The sequence below is a fragment of the Sinocyclocheilus grahami genome, unplaced genomic scaffold, assembly GCF_001515645.1.
Source record: "Sinocyclocheilus grahami isolate Dianchi unplaced genomic scaffold, SAMN03320097.WGS_v1.1 scaffold167.1, whole genome shotgun sequence".
In the NCBI taxonomy this organism is placed as follows: domain Eukaryota; kingdom Metazoa; phylum Chordata; class Actinopteri; order Cypriniformes; family Cyprinidae; genus Sinocyclocheilus; species Sinocyclocheilus grahami.
The window spans coordinates 240,728-246,330 of record NW_015505346.1 but is presented as its reverse complement, the minus strand read 5'-3'; positions in this window follow the sequence as shown (position 1 = coordinate 246,330).

The following is a 5,603-nucleotide window of genomic DNA, read 5'->3' as shown; positions in this document are numbered from 1 at the left end:
GTGGATGTTGTTTGTGTTGGTGGGAGTTCTAATTTTTTCGAAGGTTTACATTATATTATTTAAAAAAAAAAAAAAAAAAAGTAGCCTAAGCCTACAATGACAGTAAGCAACAGTAAAACATGAATTAAGGTGAATCAAATTGATTGTGAAAGTCGTTTCAACTTAAACTGACTTAGGAAGTCGTGTGTTGTTTTGCCATGACTTTTTGATAATATTATTACCTGTAACATGTCTGTGCCGGACCCAAATCAAGAATTAACTACCATTTCTACAGCCATTGCAAAGATTCAGCAGAGAAAGAGCGAGAGCGAGAGCGTCTATTTACCTCAGCAGCAACCAATCTCGCATTCTCGCATCTGCTGCAATTATTTTGATCTTTAACATTAGATCTTTCCTATTCTTGGAACAAAATGAATGCTTAAGGTTTATTCAGTAATACTCCCACAATAAAAATCCCACACACAACATCAGCAATACTACAATGACAAAGTAATTATATTAAACATAAATTTTTTATTAACAGAACGATGTCCAACCTATTGGACTAACTGTCCACCATGTTATTTTGAAAGTGATGAAATGGGATATTGCATATCTACATCGGAGCAAACTGATTGTGTGGAAATAGCAGACAGAAAATCTTTTTTGGTTCACAATCATCATTTTAGATATTAATGCATATGCTGTGTCCAAATCACTCATTTATTCACTCACTCATTCATTGTATAGGAATGAAAACTTTTGACACTACTGAACATTATATACACTACTGTTCTTTTTTTTAAGTTAATACTTTTATTTAGCAAGGATGCATTAAACTGATCAAAAGTGACAGTAAAGACATTTATAATGCTACAAATAATTCTATTTTTATTATGTTCAATTATATTTTTTAAATAAATGCTGTTCCTTAGACATTTCTATTCATCAAAGTGTCCTGAAAATAGAATTTTTCAACTGTAATAATATTTCACAATATTACTGTTTTACTGTATTTTTTATCAAATTAATGCAGCCTTAGTGAGCATAAGAGACATGAGCAAAGATGGGCAAACCTAGCCAGGAGAAAGCTTAGCATTCAGTAAGTATGTTTTCCAATGCAACCGGTTCTCAGATTGGAGGGGGGGAAACGGCCTTGAAAGGATTAGAAACCACCTGCTTGAGGAAAGAAATACCCACAGTCTAACCTGAGTGTGCCCTAAAGAGAGCAAGGGTGCACGGATGAAGCCTAACCTTTTGTACCTTGACAGATCAGTCTCTCTCAGAAAGGCCTTCGTAAGAACAATAGCTTATGGCATCTGAACTTTAGAAGGGGCATCTGAGCACAGACAAACCATCTCTGCTCATATAAGAACCAGAAGTGCATTAGAATCAGAATCAGACTCATTTAATAGTCAATGTACAGTTTAAAGTTTCCTAGATGGAAGAGAATAAAAAGAGTCACAAAAAAGAAGTACTTTTGTAAGTACAGCTGTAGTCCATTTGAAAGACAATATATAAGATTGTCTAAAGTCATAGTATAATCTTGTGTGAGGAACAGAATTTCCACCAAAGAACAAAATACACAATACGGATTTGGAATGACATGAGGGTGAATAAATGATGACAGAATACTAATAACCTAAAATGATGCAGGTCTGGAAGTTATTATCTTGTCTTGACAAGTAAAGGTCATATTTGCTGTTTCCCCATGATAGCCTTCAGATTTCTGAAACTGAAGCAGAAAACCTAAGAACGATACTAAGCTATGTGAGAATCCTTCATTAGGAAAAAAAAAAGTCATGACCATGGACACTTTTATCAGAAGTTCATTATCTGGCTTCATCTCAGCTCTAGCCTTGTTGTTATGACAGATTTATCATCTTGGGGAATTAGGATTCGAATGAATTTATGAAATCACATATAATTGCCACATGTGCCTATTAAGTTTCTCTACAGAAGCCCCTCTTCAACTTTTGTGCACCACTGTTCTTTCCCTCCATCAATAACAATCAGAGAAAAGCAAATGAACTATAAACCCCTTATTGCTCCTGACCATGCAAGAATCCATAAACACAATGTTAACCATGTCACATTCTTCTGCATTCATTTCACACTTGATCTGTTAGGTAGTTTGTTTCTATGCATTTGGATTTATTTATGGAATCTGCATATCATTTCTAAGACATGAGAATCACAAATACAACTGATCAGTATGGAGTTTTAATGAAGGAGCAGAATTCTCTGCTCTTTGTCCACACAGAATTACAGCAGGGCTCCAAGTTTGGCTGCTATGTCACTCACTTCATTGCATTTCATTTGGACCCACTTTCTTTTTCAGTATAGTGTGGTAAACCAATTTCTCATCCCGTTTCCATATATCAGCCGTTAGGAGACCTTATCTAAAATGCTTTACATGGCAAAAGGACACCATCACTCCTTGACAAACATGACAGCTATTTTCCACGATGGACCCTTACTCATACAAACCTAGATGATGCAACCGATAAAGAACAACAGCAGCATAAACACTGAGGGAAAGTCGACATCTCTTACAAGACAGGATGGCAGGAGGGACTTTAATGCCATTCTCTGTAACCTTGAAAACACTGGCTGTTATATACGAGTATATGTTCTACCCTGGAGACATTGCTTACAAAAAACATATGCTTAATGAAAAATGTATGTTTGTAAAGATCGATTTTATAACATTTTACACATTTATAACATATACCACACACCTGAGAAAAAACAAACAAACAAATCTTCTGGAAGTGCAGGGAGAAAAAATATTGAGGCAATACAATGGATACTATTAACCAGAACATACAATTACCTCAAACGTAATAGTTACACTATGACATCCTCACAGCCAGAAACTAAAGTTCAATCTAGTAATTACTTAAATACTTTGACACTTTGACAGTGTGGTGCATCCAAGCAAATCAATGTGGCTCAATGTGAGTATTTTTACGGCAGGGAAAAAAAAGAGCTTCAAAGCGGCTGATGCTTACATTTGCTTAAAAGTAAAGATGCCATGTTATTTTATCCAGAAGATACTTGATAATCTTGTTTTCAATTTATTATTATCATTATTATTATTAAAAACAATAATAGTCAATTTGATGTTACTGTAATATAATGTTCATGTGGACATGGTTCCAAAAAAGCAAAAATATAATTAAAATATTTATAAATACACTATAGATTATACCTAAAATATTTAAAATAGTATACTGAATTATATAAATATGTAATATTGTATGCGTATGTTATATAAAACATTGATATATATTTAGAACATCATATTTAGAATCATTCTACCATGTGCAATATGTGTTTACAAAGCTTTAAAAGGAATTCACACATTTTATTTTATCTTCAAGAGTAAATGACTGAAATAAATTATAGAAATATAAAGTAAATTATCAAAATTATATGATTGACAATACTTCCTAGCCAAAATCTAGTATCATTTAGTAAATGGACCTTCTTTTAAAGAAAAATGTCTTCAGATTTTTTGAAGCTGGCTGACAGGAATAAATATTAGCTGTATTATTATTATTATTATTATAGTTGAAGATTATGTTGAGCTGAACAGGAGGCAACAAAGAGATAAACCAGAGCAGAAAGACAAATTGTCTTTTAAAGAGAACAGCACTGGTTGATTTATACTCGTCTTCCAGTGCTGTAAAAATGTACACATGCTGAGAACAAAGCAATTAGACAACTGCTCAAAGTTGCTCACACCTAGTGCTTGAAGTTTTGCCAGCAAGCTGCCAGAGAGCAGGCATACAGCGAGAGAAATAGCTATCGGTAAACAAGAGCACAGGGTTGTCTTTATACATAAGCCATACAATGATTTCTTCAAACATTTTCAATCAAATGTGACAATGGACACTGCTGAGCAAAGGGAAAGCAGGAGAGAATGTAAAGGGACTAAACAGGGTGACAGGGCCAGATATCACAGAATTGGCACGCTAACTTGGCCTAGTTGTACTTGTAAGATGGCATTATCAGGTGTAGAAACACACTCAAGAGTCTCAAAATGAGCCACAGGAATACTGAAAAGTGGAACATCTGTGAGGAAAAGACATTTAGTATCTATAAACTTCTTATCTGTTAGCCATGGAAAAAGTCATTGGCTTTCTTTATGCCACTGTCAAGTGCGGCTCCTCCAAGCAGGGAGATTGTGTCCTGTCATGTGGAAATGTGCACAAATGTGTACAAAATTCTAATGAATCATCAAGATGAAAATTCTTTTCATGTCGATATGAAAATACAGCAACACGTGTTTTGAGTGTTGGAAATTCTACCTTAACTTTCTTTAGGTGGGTAGCCTGTTCTCTTTCTGACTTTTGCCACCCTGCAACCCAGAGCGACTCATTTCATCATTACAATGTAACCTTTGCATGTCATGTTGAGCTTGTCCAGCTATTAATGTTAATGGCAAAGCTCTCAGCATTCATATACACCACAACTGCTAGGCTCCATCAGAGCCTCACATGCAGGAAGAGACAAAGAGGTCAGAGGCAGAAAGGTCAACATAAAGAAAAAGAAGAGGACATGTGACATTGTGACTGTCCAAGACCATTTGTAATGCTATACACCTTATTTTTAACGAAAAATGTGTGCTTCAATTTTTACCTTGCAAATATTCCAGTATCAGCCACTTCCAGTTATTTTAGCTGTACAAATAGTTTGTTATGCTACTTTATGTTGCAAATTTGTATTATGTCCCATTTTATATTAAGTGGCCCTAATACCTGTGTACTTATATAGTAAATAGATGTGTACATAGTATGTAACCACAGTGTAAGTACACATTGGTACATAGTATCTACAGCTGTAATGTTTGTGTAACTACACATATGTAATAACCCACTGAATGGTATGTGTAAATACAAATGTGTAACAGGACATTGGTAACAACACTTTTTGGTAATGAAAGTGTTACACTTTATATTAAGTAAACAATTCCTATGGATTTACCATGTAATTACTCTGATGTTACACAGCAGCGGCCAGTAAGTTAGGCTTAACATATAAATTGTGGTTGGTGTCCAGAATGTTACACTTTATATTAAGTGGACAGTTCCTGAGGAGTTACCATGTAAGTACACTGGTATTACAGTGGTACACCAACTCCACCAACTTGAGATCCAACTCCTCCCACTTTACATATCCCTAAACCTACCCATCTCCACCCCCTGGATCAAATTGTTCCAATTACTCTTATACATATTGTTGTTACAAAATGTAGTTATATATGTCCTGTTACACATTTGTATTTACACAAACCATTCTGAGGGTTGTTACATGTGTGTAGTTACAGAAATATTACAGCTCTAGATACTATGCACCAATGTATACTTACACTGTGGTTACATACTATGTACACATCTAGTTACTATGCGAGTACACAGGTATTAGGGCCACTTAATATAAAGTGGGACCATATATACATATAGCCAAATGTATTAGCTTTTCTCAAATTATATTTACGGTTGGTTCAAACATTCCATTTTGATTTACTACTAATCAAAATATTCATTTTTCTTTTTACAACTTCATTTTACTATAAACAAAAGTGTAAAAGAATTTAACACTTGGATTTTCACTTA